This window comes from Strix uralensis, chromosome 9 (genome assembly GCF_047716275.1).
Source record: "Strix uralensis isolate ZFMK-TIS-50842 chromosome 9, bStrUra1, whole genome shotgun sequence".
Taxonomy (NCBI): Eukaryota; Metazoa; Chordata; class Aves; order Strigiformes; family Strigidae; genus Strix; species Strix uralensis.
Window position 1 is genome coordinate 31,226,717 of NC_133980.1, and position 16,237 is coordinate 31,242,953.

Genomic DNA, 16,237 nt, shown 5'->3' on the forward strand with positions numbered 1-16,237 from the left:
CGAGACTTTGATTTTAGCTGTTTACAGCTTTGTCAGAATTCAAGCAATCAGAGCTGAAAGTGTTGATGGCAGGTGTCTGCTTCAGGCTAGGGCAAAATTCAGATAAAACTATTTATACTCTTCTGAAAAGGGGGTGGACAAAAACCTACAGTTATTGCTCATGTTCCTGTGTTGACTACATCTTTTTTATTTGTTACTGTCACCTATTGAAGGAAAACATTCTGTGACAAAGCCCTGGACAGGGGCTTGAAAATTGAAAGAATATGCTCCCTGTAATTTACCTTTAATGCCCCAATTCAGACAAGCTCTTAATTTCTGAAAGCTGTTTGCCTTACAAGCACATGTGAGAATCAGCAAAACTCTCACAGACCTTCTCATGACTGCCAGCCTCGGGCAGGAGCTGAGCTGGACTTGCACCGAAGTGACGCCCCTCTGCGCAGCGGGCTCCAGAGCTGAGAAGATGGAGAGAGTCTTCTATATTCTCAGGGCCCTCCGTGTTAACACCAAGACAGTGGGAAAAGGAGGGAAAAATTGACAAAACTGTGGAAGGATCAAATACTATACGTTGGGGAGAAACAAGGTGGGATAAGGAAATTGTGTATTGTGATAATATATAGTTAAGGAGGAACCTCACAGAAGAAATTAAAACTGTAGGTGACATCTCTCACACGGAGGTATCTCCGCTGGAGCTCAAGACCACTTGCCAAGGAGGTAAGCACTGCCCAGATGAGCAAAGCAAAGCACAGAAGTATCAAATTCTGTGTCATCTGGCAGGCCAGCAAGAGGAACATGCAACTTCTGAATCCCCGCCCATACACCAGTGCTTCAGAGACAGAGAACGCTGACAGGAGGACGGACTCCATTGAGTCATTCCACACACCTGAGCTCCACAGGGCATCGTTTACGTGGGTGACAACCAATGTGTAAAAATAGACATTGAATCTTTAAAGCCACTGACATCGGAGAACGACAAGGCCAAGCGCTGGTGTGGGTGGGGAACAGAGGGGAAAGACAGCCATCCTGGAATAGTGTTATTTTCTCTCCCAAATGACAAAGCAAGCCAGTCTGAGCCATTGCTCACGTGTCCTGAGGCTGTCCTCTGTAAGCTGTCACACAGCCCTGCCTTCTCTCCTGTGAAGCCCCTGTGTGAGGCAAGCACATACCAATGGCTTAGCACAGGCTGGCCTAAGGAGGACACCAGCTTCAGTTTCTCTTTCATCTCATCTAACTGGGGATTATCTTGACCCTTCCCCAGGTCTGGCCAGCATGAGAGTGAAGTTGCATAAATCAAGCCAGATAAGGCTGAAGTTATGTTGGAAAAGCATCTTTAAGCTCTCAAGGACAAGCAGCAACTCTTTCATTTACGACAGTTTATAGGCTGCTGCTTACTTGAGAGTCCCACTGAATCCTTCAATGTCATTGTGGAACCACTAGCCATGATGAAACGTGTCAGCATTTGGCCTACCTTAAAAATGTATTTTTGTAAGGAGCAAATGGCTGTGTCCTTTTGAGTAAATATAACTCTGCCAGTACTATTGGGGCACTTTACAAGTTCAAAACCATCAAAAGAAGTGCAGCTCCATGCGTGATGTTTCACTGGCTCCTGACGTCCCTTACAAGCTGGGAGATACAGTAAAGCTGAACCCAACTCAGTATGGCTTAATCCTGACTTTTATCTCTAAGAGATGTTGTTGATTCATTGCAATCACTTGCATTATTGATGGCCTCTACTTAACTGTCCCCAAAGGAATAAAACTTCCCCAAAGTATTCAAACTAATAAATCTTTACAGCTACCTGCAAATTTGAAAAATATTCCACATTGTCTTAAAGACAAAGATGAGGCATTTTCAAAGGCAGATGATGTAGCACATGAGCAGCCAGCCCCAAGAACAGAGCTGAACCCTGATTCCCAAGCCCTCTGTGCCCTGGGAGGTCAGAGCGCTGGCGATGGGAAGTAGCCTCACTGCAAACCAGACTGTCCAGAAGAAATAACAGCCCTGCACAATTACTGGCTTTAACTACGGGTAAAAGCTCTCATTTGGGACCTCGACTGATGATGTGCATGTGACGTACAACTACAGGAGAACTGATGAACGTGATCTGGCTTCTGCAGCTGGTGGGGAACTGCAAATGCTTTAGACTGTGTCAGGGCCCCGTGCCTTAAGCTCTAACAGCCCTGAACTCCTCCTTTAGTAGCACCATTCCAGAGCTGGCTGTCGGGATCTTTATTTCTGTTTAGTTATTGATTTACAGTTGCTATTGCTGGAGGCTTCTTCCTCACCCCCTCAAGACAAGGAAACATTTACAACTTCTCCTGCAGCCCTGTTCTCCTTTCAGCCTGCCATCCTCTCAAAGCTCCCTGCCAGCCTGCAGCAATCCCCCTGGGAATGGCAGCTGATGTCCTTACTGACAGCCGCCCTGTACTCTGCCATCTGCCAGCACTTGATGGCAGTTGAATAAGCATTAAGGCATTAATAGTCTGGCACAGGTTTAAGGTTTAATAATTAATAATTTAATAATTAATAAAGTTAATAATGTTCTGTGGACTCACTACACCCACACAGGCAGCCAAAAAAACCCTTGTGCACTGAATTTTGCCATGCCTGGGGCTGGGCAAGACTGCAGCGACAGATTAGCTGTGGGGGTGAATGCCACCTTTTGCTGTTCCAGACAACAAGGCCTGAGCTCTGGCCAGTGAGGCTTTGAAGGTCTTTCCCTGTACTGCAATTGTATATTGGGATCTGGGCTACCAGAAACAGACTCACTGGTTTGGGGAAATAACAGGAAAGAGTAGACAGAAACAAAGGGAGTCTTCAGGAAAAAAAAAACCAAAACCACCAAAACCAAAAAATGCAACAAACAAAACAAAGCTCCAAATGAAAACAAACAAACCACCTCCTCCCAGAGCCAAACCCAACCCTTCTTCTGAATTTTCTAATGTTCATAAACCCTCCCTGAACTGCTGAACTGGAATTCGAGAGCTCTGAACTGCCTTTGGAGCGCAGAGTCTTGTACCACAAGTATCACGAGGGCACAACAGTCCCCATTTGAATGGATTATCAAAATGAGAAAATGATCCTACTATGTTTGCTTGAAGTTTATACTAGTCCTTGGTTTATTTCTCTTGTGTGTATGCCTAGCATGTAGCCAGTCTGGCGCTCTGGTGTAACGGATGATCCATTAGCTTGACAGACATTCCCTTCTGTCCCTTCTAACCATACCAACCCCGTCAGGCGATGTCATGGAGGAAATTCATCCTTTTAACCTGCAGCAGTGATGGCTCTTAGACAAACCTCAAAGCACTGGTTATAGTAAGAAGCTTCTGTACCAGATGACTTGCAGGAAACTTGGTACACCTCCCAGATGTTTAATAAACTTGGCAGTGATCTCTCAAAATCTTTGGCTAGAGTTCAGACATCTCTACCCACAACCAGTACACAAAGGATTAAAAGACTTCAAAACCAACAAATGTTGTTTTGAAGTATGGATAGAGTATGCACACACATTTCTCTATGCTTGCTATTTTGTGAAGGGATCTGGCATTCTTTCCACTGTTATGTGGTGCAAAATAGGCTTATAGGTCAACAGAAAAGGCAAGGGAAATGAAAAGATGTCCTGAAAATGAAGAAAATAATGCCTTTATTACTTTTAAGGTGTTAGTTCAGTTGCAGGTCAGTGAAGAAAAAGGAAGATTTGTTATGAATGAAAGCAGTTTGACAGCCTACGTGAAAGGAATCTGGTGTGTGACCTCTCTCAAGTTCCAGGGAATGATCCACATTTTCAAAACTGTCACCACAGCACCCAGCAGCTGCATGAGGAATAGCCTTCCTATGCAAGTATGTGTGAGATGTTGAAAATCCCTCCCAAAAGATGTTGAAATCACCCCAAAAAATGCATGTTCATGAACCAACAATCTCAAACGTAGTTCAGACTGAAAATTTATATATTTTTTAAAAGACTAAATTTCAAATTCAAAATTTTGTATTATTTAAAACCTTATTTAATAAATTAACCAATGTGTGAAAACAAAGGTCGGCTTGAATAAAAAACCCCAATTTTTGAAATTCAGAAATAACTAAGTAGAAAATCTCAAAGTTTTTTCAATTCTCCCCCTGTGAGAAGGTTATCAGATTGTTTTTTCAAAAACTACCCTTTTTCCTGATGGTTTTCAGTTTTGAAAATTTGTCTGGTCATGAGGGGAAAAAAGTGTCCCTGGGAAATTTCATACTCTCTCCACTTAGTTGAAAGGTCGCCTGTGTGTCCCCAGCTGCCCCTTCCAGCTTCCAGTGCAGAGGATTACAAAGGTCTGCAGAATAAAACCTGCCTGGAGCCCTCGACTCCACACACACACACACACATATAATGGAGCAGCTACTACACCCAAAGCAAGAAAACCAGCTGGTGCTCATCCTTCACCCCTTTTTTAGCATGGTGTATGTCTCCCAAAAGTCCTGGAACAACAGTTCCTGAGCTCATAGACCGCCAGAGGTACTGTCCTCCTGGCAGGACATGCAAGGCAGAAAACAACCCAAAACCTTCTCCAGCTGCAGGGTAGAAGCCCTGGCTGTGTATCTCCCTATTGGGATGGGCATCTCTTTGCAGAAATATGCTAAGGCTTTTCTTTCCTGAAAAAAAAGTGGTGGGGTAGAGGATAGGAACGGTTACTACTGATGTTTTTTCTGCTGTTACTCTCTGTCACTGCAAAGACTTGCCATCGAGTCAATGCTTCTGATGGGCAGAAAGCGAACACACAAAAGTCTCAAGGGAAACAAGGCAGGTTTAGCAGCTTGTCCTGTCACCGTGTGACTCTCCAGTGTTTCATTCTATTAAGCAAGTAACAGACATTTGAAAACTGTTTAAATGTTACTTCACGCAACAGAAATGGCTTCAAAACAGCCATTCCTGAAACGGAATAAATAGTGAACGCTTCAATTCTTGTCTAAATATGGTTTAGCAGGCAGAGTTTTACACCCATGATAGGCTGAAACTCTTGTCTGCTGTGCCAGTTCACCAGCTCTCAATGGCAGTTGGCTTCTTCACCTTCCTACAACACATGGAAAGGAAAGGCACTCTGCCAGAAACCAAGATTCAGATTCTGCAAACCCTTATGCACATGCTCAACATTAAGAGGAGCTGACCCGAGAGAGAGAGAGTCTCATTAAACATTCACACAGTACTTCAGACAGAGCACATGAGCACAGGTATGTAGGAGACAGGCTGAGAGGAAGGATGTTTACACTAAAGAGTGCAATTTCCTCCTCAGATTTACAGCAGTGTTTAAATATGATTGTTTTATTGTCATCAGTACTACTTTGTGAGAGCATCACCTCAGCCAAGTAAGATATTTCTCATCACCTCTAACGCTGGGATGAACACCACAACAGGCAATTAGGAGAAATTAATCAGAAGACTAATTAAAAAAAAAAAAAAAAGAGGCTTTGAGTCTAGTTTGGGGTTTTTTTACATAAACTCCTGCCTCTTTCTTGCGCCTAAACAATGATACAGCCACAGTGTCAGAATTCAGAAACACAACAGTAGTAAAATGCAGAAGTGATTATGAACGTATCTGAAAACAAGTCTCTGGAAATCAGCAGTGCCACAGTTTCAGCCTTCTGGGTTACTGGAGTAACACTGTGCTCATTTTTCATATTGCAACAAAAGCCAGAATTGTCCTGCCATTTTTCAGCAATTCAGTTCAATTGGCCAGCTCCAAATATTTTATCAGAAATGTTTTGGCATGAAGATATTTGCTTCCTTGCATTGAAAGAAATTTTTATAAAGCAAAAAATCTGTTTCCTTTGTTTGGTTTTACCTAAATTTCATGGCCATGGGAAGAAGCATGCATGTATGACCCAAATGTATTTTTAAGGCTCAAAAAGCCATGTAAAAATAACCCTGTTTTTACCTCAAGGTATTCCAGCTCATCTGTCAATTGTTTGGGAGAAAGCAAAGGCAGAGGGGGAGGTTCTAGGTATTATCCATGGCACCCTCACACCTCTCACAACCTCTGTAGTAGGCCTCGGTTTGGGCATGGGAAAGCACAGCCAGCAAAACACATCTACTCTGGTTTGGTCTGGAACATGTAGGAAAAAGATTGAGTGATTTCTTTAAAAGTGATTTCTATTTCATATTTTGAAGTAAATAAAATATTTTCACAAAATTATTTCCATTTGCTTCCAGCTGGAGAATTTCAATACAACATTGATTTTTACCCATGAGTCAAACAGTCAACTATATCCCAGCATAGCTCTCTATTTCTGAAGAATAAACATGAATTATCGTCTTCATCAAGAGCCTGGCCTATCCCTTCCTTTTTCCAGCACAGGGGAGAATGTACCTAAGTTCAGATTAAGAAATACGTACAGACTGCTGAGGATAATCTGGGTAAGAGAGTACCTCCTCCTGCAAATTTAACAAGCATTCTTTGAGGACAGGATTAATTTTAAGTAGGCTTAGACGCAATTCGTAATGCCAAATGAGCAGGTGGCATTCCACATGGTCATGCACAATTCTGACTCTCTTGGCAAACACAAATGTTTGATGTGATCAAAGCCAAAAGGGTTTTTGCTTTTGAGTAAGAGTCAACACTGGCTCCCAATTCCAAGGTCTCCTTCCCTTTCCTCCCCTCTCTGTGTCTGGCCAAGGACATATGGGCCTTGTTTTACGCCACTTGCTCACACAGATCAGAGGTTATCCTGACAAGTATTCTGACTAGGGCAGCACAAAGCTCTAAGAAGGTTCCCACCTCTTAAGAAATTCCCTCAAATGCTATGCTTTGGAGAAGGGAAAGAGGGGGCACATTTGGATAAACAAAGGTGGACTGGCTAAAAAAGAAGTCCAACCACAAAAGCAATAACAAAACTCCGTGCTGCAGAAGGTAATTAAGGGGGATTGTGGTTCCTAAGAGGAAATCAGAGGTTGTTATGTGCAGTTTTCACTAAACCATTTTGTTGCAGTTTAAGATCTGTGCAGCCGTGCTGTAATCAAACAGGAAGAACAGCAGCAAGGAACAGTGTGACATCGATGTGCAGGAAAGCCTGCTAAAGGTGTCTTGGTTGTCCACATCGAGAAACCCCAAGCCTGTACCAAGCATCTTCAAAAGCAAAGGCAATAGGTGATTGCATGCTGCTTTCCTGGACCATATGACAGATTAGTGGACTCTAGTTTCATAAACGTCACGGGCCTTGTCCAGCCTGCAGAGGGTATAAATCAGAACGGCAGAAAACCACAACTGAATAGGTGTCAGGAAACAGCCAAAGGAAAAGATGTTTCATGAAACCTTGGAGATAATGTTGCCAATGGGCATTGATGGCTCCAATGAACTAGAGAGCAAAGAGCAAAGTTATTCTCTGGGTTCTGTCACCGATGATTTCTGTAGCTGTACGTGCATCACTTCCCTTCTATGCCCCTGTTTCTCTTTTTCTGTTTCCTACAGGATGAGACCTTCAGTGCAAAACTGGGTCATTTCCATAGAGCTGTCAGACAGTCCACAGCTCCAGAGTAAGAGCATCACCATGCACACAGAGTTTGGTGTGCTTTCAAAAAGAAGAATGAGAAATGAAAAGCACTTCCTAAACCAGTTTCTAACAATTAGGAGAATGTTTACGAGCATCCTTTACAACTGCAACCACCAGACTTCACGGAATCAAGAGCAGCTGCAGAGCACCAGTAGGACGCTGCCTCTTGAAATAAAAACAGTGCTAGCAAAGCAGGGTGGTGGTTATATCATCAGTGAATAACACCCCAATGGTTTTAATTATTTAACTTGATTAGAGAAGGAACTTACTCTGGATTCTGGTATTCTACAATGCCGTGGATTTTGAGGTGAAAACCACGGAACTCATATTTCAGTAAACATCATGGAGAAGAATATAGCATGACCATAACAAAATGAACCTACTGGCTTGAGCCCTATGGGATTTCCTTCCAGAAGTGTTTACCAATAGACCTGCCCTGCACTCTGCAGAATACATTCTGCTTTCATTTACCTGCACACAACCTCTGCTACAACACTTACAGCTTTCCCATCGTGAGTCTTGAAGGCATGCAGGTGATGCACATAAAGGTGAACAGCACTTGTCCTTCTGTATTGCTGCATGACACAATATGGGCCCATTTGGACTGAGGTATCAGTCGTTGAAGGGTGAACTCCTGGTGACACTCATTTTTAGAGGCCATTTCAAAGAAGTCAGAGGTGTGAAGATTTCCAATAACCTGGAAGGTAGAATCAGTAGTAAGATGTAAAGAAATTCAACTGGTGTTAAAACTGATATTATAACTGAGTCTTGGGGGTGAAATAATATTTCATTCTTCTTTCCCTTCCATAATTCTTCTAGCACTAGTATCACCCTGAGTGGAAGAGAAACTGCAAACTTGAAAATCTTGACAAGCAGAAGAGCCTTTTGTTGTAGGAATAGTGGCCAGTGCTGCAACAAATCACCCATCTGCAGGGTTGATATAAAAATTACTTCAGAGAGCCAGTATGTGGACAATTTAATGTGGTTGCCAGAAAGCTCTTCATAAAAATTCATGACTCTAGCAGCTGGTCCTAGCTGCCATGAGACTCCTTGTGTGTTCTTCTATGGAAGGCAGAAAAACCAAACCCATACTCCACGTCTCATCTAAAGAGCTGTGCCTGGTTTTAACTAAATTGAACATGGAAAGGCTCCCATCATCACCCGTTACAGAGATGGCTTTTCCATCACCTGTGGCTCAGGAGCATCACTCCAATCTGCTCTACTCTCCGTAGGATCAGGCAGCAATGGGCTCTAAACATTATGATCAGACCCAGCAGAAGCAACCCAGAAAGCTTTAGGGGTTTTGCTTCAGCCAAAGGAACAAAACCCTCAAAGGGGCACTGCTACTCATATTGATGTCTTTAAAATGATTCAAAATTTTTACTCAACAGTAATCACAAATCTTTACTGGGGAATATAAAAATCATGTCATATCATGGTATGCAAACAGTTCCTTTCTGGTCAAGGCCTTACAAACATTTCTTTTTATACCCCCCTGAAATTATCCGATTGTCTGCTTTAAAGAGGAGATAAAAATACCCAGGTGAAGCAGAGGGACATAACTTCTCAGATTGCCCTACTCAAACAATGAGAAATAGGTGATAAAGTTTAATTAAAGTTTAATCCAGCACATTAACCAGCCCAACTCTCCAAACACTCTAGAGATTACAACTCACTGTTAACACAGTCAGAAACTAATAATCCACAGGGGGAATGAAGTCCACGGCTCCCACACCCTTCTCCTCCAGGGGTGGTTGGTTTGGTCCTGGCAGCAGCAGTCACTGAGGGTCCCAGCTGCTTCTTCAGAAACACCCTGCTCAAGAGATCATTGCTCAGGTAAGACACTCTCCTAGCTGGAGCTCTCAGAACTGGGTATCTGTATCAGGAAAACACCTTCCCGTGACTCATTTAAGCACTTTTAAGCTCTGGTCTCCTAACGCTAAGGCTGACTTGCTAATGACAAGGTCATCTTCCCTTGGGGTCACAGACCACAAAGTGCTGAACAGGAGAGCCTAGCTCAAGACAAGAAGCATTGGTTTCTACATCACCACCTGATAACGGGTAACTTAGTGCTCACAGAAGGCAGGCCAAATGCCTGGGAGTTTTCCTTCTGCCTCATTTCCAAATCTGGCTTGCATCCAGTATGTGAGTTTACAACCCTGCCTTGGATAACGTGCTACCCTTCCCCACCCCTCCTTCCCTAACCACCGTGGGTTATCAATGTACATCTTTGGAAGAGCTACCAGTGCATTTCTGAAAATCACTTTCCGGCCATTTCATTGTTTCATTGGAAAGTACAACTGAAGCAGAAAGAAAAATGATGCAACACCACACGACAACTCTTCATTTTCAGTTCAGTAGCTGGCAGGCCAAAAAAGTTGCTGAGAGCAGTAGGGCTTTCCTAGCTGAGAACTGGCTCCTGCCTGGAAGCTGTGTTGCTGAGTACAGAAGGTCTGGAAGCCCAGAATAGTTTTGTTTTGCCGTCCCAAACTGCCTTTTCCTCTGTGGTTCTTGTGTGCCGCTTTAATAGGAGAGATCTGTAACCCATGGAGAACAATTGACTCCTGTTCATGCCAGCATTAAAGTTCAAGAGGACACTTTCAGGGAAGGCTTGCTATAATTACAAGATCACTTTCTTCCCCTCTGGTTTGTGGCATTGCTGTAACAATGACTATTACTTTTAATACAGAGATACTGAACAGTAAATGTGTAAATTTTCCATCTCTCAAAGTGCTTTCAACAGACAAAAAGTACTAATTTGAAGAATTTACCATGCTGGGATTTAGAAAACAACACAGGAGAAGAAATCATCCTTTTAATTGATATTTCACCACTTGTTAAGTCCAGAATAGCTATACTGATGAGAGATTCAGCATAATATTAATGATTATTATTTTACTGATGTCAGTGTTTCTGATTTTTAGGACCTTCGTGGTCATTCAGCTTCTGTTTCAGAAACAAGAAAAATCTTCAGAAAAAAATTCTGCAGAAAATATACACAACTACATGTGGTGGACTTCATATGGAGTTATTTTCATTGAAACACAATAGCCTATTCAAAAGCAATTTTTTTAAAATACTCTGCTGGCTAGGATTTTTCAAAGCTTTCTTTAACTGACTGTACTTATAAACATTTTCATTTCCAGGGGTTTTTTTTGGAGAAAATGGTAATAAGGACAATGAAATTTCAAGTTACACAGATGTTCTGAGTTTAAAAATCGTGCAGCACATGAACAAATAATGCTATTCAAATTGTTCAAGAATAATAGAAGCAACTTCCAAACCTGCAATATTTTCCTCTGTGGTACTTTTCAGTAACTCTAAATGGAGCTAACTGGTTTTCTGTGATACACGCAACTAGGCAGAGAGAGGTGCAGGGGCTTGTGAAATGCAACATTCTTTGGGGTGTATTTTTCATTAATATACACTAACAACGTAAAAGTTGGCCTCTACTCCACCAAGTATCAGCAAAGTGAATTAAGTAGCATTTTTCTGAGAAAGCTCCACAATGAAACCAAAGTCCCAACCCCCTTCTGCCTCATGCCTTACAAAGTCATTGCTGCCTTTGCAAAGCAGACAGACAAACCGCTCCTTAAGCACAAAAAAGTGTGGATGAGATTCTGAAGCTGTTTTGTTGATCAGGGATATCAATTAAACTCAGACACCAGAGTGAAAAGAGCAGGCGTATTTTACTAGAAATAACTAAATAATGTAACAGAATAATACAGAAAACATACAGTAAGAAAAGACAGAACAGTGCACTTAAACAAATAGGAAAATACAGGGTAATGCATCAAATCATTACTACCTGAGAGAGAACAGTGATTAAGAAAGATCCATCACCACTTGCACACTTTACCATCACCCAGATCCGCAGTCGCTGGGCAGCCCCGGTTACAGCGAGGATTTGGAGAACCTTTCCCTGCAAGTGGGAAATCCTACGCGGTGCGTCCACCCGTAGGTGAGGCTTCCAAAGTCACTGTGAGTGGGTCCAACCTTATATACCTAAAAATCAGTAAGCCAGAATAGCTGACACCTTTGTTTTAAGCGGAAACGTCTGGTTTTCATCTCACGTTAGGTTCCCCCCAGAGCCTGGCCAGGGCTTAAGGGAGAAGCTCAGGGAGTTTCCCTGCTTATCTAGTTAATTTATGAGCAAGGTCACAAGGCCAGACAACTGTTTCTGTGGCCTTGTTATCTTGCTCACACATAAAGAAAGATAAAGATACATTCAACATAGACATGTTTTATGATGTTTAAGCTACATCTTCTATGCATATTTCACTAATGACTACATACAGAGTTAGCAGTTTCAGTTCAGGGCCTGTTGCTCAGGCTTCAGTATTCCCACCTTTTACATCAGAACAGTTGGTTTGCTATAACTTAGTATAATACCTATTAGCACAATGGTTATCAGTTATAAAATGTACAGGATTCATCTATAGGTCAGCTCTGGCTTGGGCTTATTGTCCAAGCCTTAGCACTTCAGAAGCTGCCACCAAACGTTACATCTCCTTATAAATCTGTAGGGTACGGCGCAACAGAACGCTGAGTCATTCACAAAATCTATCTCTGATGTGCAGGAAGGGAACTCTCTGATTCCTGGCTAAAAGTGTTCCACGGAGCAGGAAAGGGGATTTCTCTGCTTCTAATGGGCTCATGCTCTCCAGCCACTTTCGGAGACCATGTGTAGCCCTGAAGAAGTAATGAGAGAGAAAAAGCAAGGAAAAGCCACAACAGGAAGGAGCTGAACCCTGACTAGAAGTGAGGTGTTTACAGTCTGTGGCAATCAGCTATTTCTCCCCAACTCAAAGGGCCTGTAATCTGCAGAACACCCTGGGGAAGGCTTCTGGCGAAGGGATTCTATGAAGGCTTCAGAGCAGTTACAGGGAGCTCCTAGAGAGATGGAGCTGAACTCCTGCTTCTGAGGGATGAGGATCTGTGTGGAAGACATGCTGGGTCTCCCTAACGCTGCAGCTCAATCTGCCCACATTTAAGCAGATTTCTTTCTCTCACTCTTTGTTGTGACATGTGGGTCCAATCAGTGTCCTGATCCCTTCTGGATATCACATACTTGCTTTGCTGGAGTTCTACCATCCCACCACACACTTCCTTTGAAAGCCTGCCTCCCTCTCCATCGCTCACTTCCTGCAGTTTAATAGTTCCCAAACTCTGGCTGCGCTCTGGGCACAAAGGGAAAGTTTTATTCCTGCAACCCAGATCCAGACTGAACAGACAACACACTCTGTCACTGCGATGCTGCAACATCAGTCGGTTCCCAGGATGTGAGATACGGTGGGGCTTAATGGCTCCAAGTCCTGGCGTTAACGCTTTATAGATCTTACACTCAGCTTCAGGCATGAACACTGTCCTTTAGCTACGGCTGGTTACTTCAGCAATGCCAAGGGCCAGTCTGGACGTGCAAGAAATGGAACAACACCTGGAGATGAACCTGCTGCTGTAGGAGTCACGCCCAGAGCTGTAAGCTCTGAGGGGTTCTGCTCTGCTCAGTCTCAACACCTTTGAGCCCTGCTTAGGGGTGGACATGGAAAGCTGCTCTGTTAGTGACAGGGCACGTATGTCAGCACCCAGGTGAACTGTGCTTTGTCCCAAAGTACCAGCTCAGTTTCTCTCCAGCCTTCACTCCGCGATTGCCTCCCAATAACCCCGGCAAGTCCCGTGCCAGCTGCCTGCGCCACAAGTGACTGCCGCTGCTATTCACAGCAGAAGGAGGAACTGGTGAACCAGCACACTGGTTACAAAAGACACTTACTCAGAAAAATTTGCTAGACAGCACAAAGGCAACTTCCAAAATTTTACCGGGCAAAGAACACCCTCCCCCCCCGCACGCAATTACCTCATTTCCCCCTGTGAGCTTAAAGCTGTATCTGCCAACATACGGGCTGGATACAGATCGTCACAGGTAGGCTTAAAGTGCTTCACCAGCTAGGAACACCTTCAACTAACATATGGGCTTCAAAGAAAATTCAGCATCTTGCAGACCTCACTCTTGTAGCTCTGTCCAGTCAGACACTATAGGGAAACCCATCTGTGCCAACTCCCAGGTTCCCTTTGTTCTGTACTATCGTTGTGACAGTAACTACCACAGTGCAGACTAGAGCTCCTGTTTTGAAGTTCATGTAGGCTCCATCTATCCACAGGACTCTTGAAATGTAGTAAGGCATCCAGAAAGTTAAAGAGTGAATTTGGGAATTAACTGCTTTGCATACATCCAAAACTCTCCAATGCTGTTTGGGATTGAAGTGCAACAACACATTCTCACACTCTTCACTCCTCACCTTATTTTGCAGAGTTCAACTACGACAGCTAACTGGATTTGTGCACATAAGTGTCTGAGGATGCTTCATAAACCTCTGCATGATGTGTGAGCTGATGGCAGCTGGATTATGGATCCCCACCTCCCAAGGAAGGGTTTCAAACTGGGAAAGCGCGACCTGATGAATGAAACTCGGACCTACAGCCTATCTGATCCTGTCAGATCCAGCTGGCTTACAGGCATGTAAATCCAGTGATCAAATGAAAAATAACCACTCTGCAAAGAGTATTCTTTAGTTCTCATTCCTCCTGTACTTAGTGGTTCCTAGGCTCTCTCCTAGCACATCTGCTGGGCAGGTAGTCTTTCTCATCTATGTATTTTTCACCCACATATTATTCCTGCCTTTGGAAGGAAAAGAGACAAGAGGTTTGATTCTCTTCCCTCCAAGCAGAGACCACTAAACATATTGTAAATAATGCAAAGTTTATCAGAAAATTAAATTTAATCAAATGTGAGTGGTCTAAACTCCCAAATAAACTAAGCTATATAAGTCAAAAAATTACATTCTGCATCCTTACCACAGGGACGTTTTTATCTCTTTCCCATCACTTGCATGCTGACATTCATTGCATTACAACTATCATCAGAGAGCTTCTCTATCTATACAGTTCTTTGCTGTCCATATTTTCTTTCTTGAGTAGACCCAGGTCAGTCCAGCGATCAACAAGATCATCAGAATGAGTTCGCTCCAATAATTTCATGGGCAAAAGTCCTGGATGAGTCTCCTCACCAGGAAATCATTCTTCGTTTTGTGTCATCTGCTCTATATTGAACAACCACATAAGAGACAGTACTGAAAGACCTTTATCTCTGTAGGTCTTCTCACCAATTACAAATTGGGATGAAAGGTCACCTAGTCCAGCAGATCTTCAACTAGATCAGGTTGCTCAAAGCCCCGTCCAACCTGACCATGAACACTTCCAGGGATGGGGCATCTACCACCTCTGTGGGCAACCTGTACCAGTGTTTCATCACCTTACTCATGGTGGTAAATGAACTGTAAGTCACAAGAAGAACCTCCCAAGAAAAGAACTGCTGGCAAACAGAGCCACTGTGGGCCTGTGCTCACATGTTACGGGCAGCAGGTGAACCTCCTCCTTACCTATCTTGCCTTCCTAGGTGCCTCTGTACTACAGGTACGAGGCTTTGGATGTGGAAGGCCAGTCAACAGATGATGTGGATGATGGTCCATCTACACCAGAGGTGTTGCCAAGGTCAGAAAGGCCTACCCCATGTATCAAGACCACCTCCACGAGGAAGAAAAGACGGCTTATAGTTGTAGGCGGCTCCCTTCTGAGGGAAACAGAGGGTCTGATATGCTGGACAGACCCTCCCCTTAGGGAAGTCTGCTGCCTCGCTGCAGCCCAGGTTAAGGACATCACTAGGAAACTTCTTAGACTGGTATGGCCCTCAGACTACCACCTATTATTGCTCTTCCATGTGGGTGGCAATGAAGCCGCAAAGAGTAGTTGAAGGGCAATCAGAAGAGACTTCAGGCCTTGAGATGGTTGGTAAGGGAATCTGGAGCACAATTCATTTTTTCCCCTCTATTCTTCCAGTTACAGGCAGTGATACAGGAAGAAACAGATGGACCTGGTCTATTAATACATGGCTCTGTGGCTGGTGCCATTGCCACAATTTTGGGTTTTTTGATAATGGGATGGTCTACATGGCACCAGGCCTGCTGGCAGCAAATGGGATTCACCTTTCTCAAAGGGGGAAGAGATTCTTTGCTCATGAGCTAGTGGGGCTCATTGACAGAGCTTTAAACTAGACTTGAAGTGGGAAGAGGATAATATCAGGCCTGTTCATGACAAGCTGTGGGATGACACACCAAGGTTAGAGGACCCTCAGCCTGTTGGTCTGAGATGTGCTGGGTACACTGGAGCACACCTGAAGTCTTACAGAGATGAGCCAGGGGCTCCTTAGGTAATAGGACCCAACAGGGAAACACTGGTGAAGTACCTCAAATGAATTAAGGTGTGTTCCTCTAAGAAGGTGACACGGCCAACAGCTCAGCTGAAGTGCCTCTACACCAACGCATGCAGCATGGGCAACAAATAGGAGGAGTTGGAAGACAGCATGCTGTTAGAATGCTACAACCTAGTTGCCATTACTGAAACCTGGTTGGACAAATCCTATGAATGAAGTGTGGCTATTGATGGCTACAGGTTGTCCAGAAGGGACAGGCAAGGAAGGAGGGGCAGAGGGGTTGCCCTCTATGTCAAGAAAGGGATAGATTGTGAAGAACTGTCTCTGAAGAATAGCCACAAGCAGGTTGAAAGATAATGGGTAAGAATTAGAGACCAAGGCAACAAAGGGAACCTTGTGGTTGGTGTTTACTACAGGCTGCCCAAGCAAGGGGAGCCTATTGACAAAGCATTC

General features: G+C 43.7%; 1 pseudogene; it reads right to left on the reverse strand.

The window, feature by feature from the left end:
* LOC141947208 (ras-GEF domain-containing family member 1B-like) overlaps positions 1–16,237 on the reverse strand; it is a 107,110-nt pseudogene that overhangs the window by 21,697 nt on the left and 69,176 nt on the right.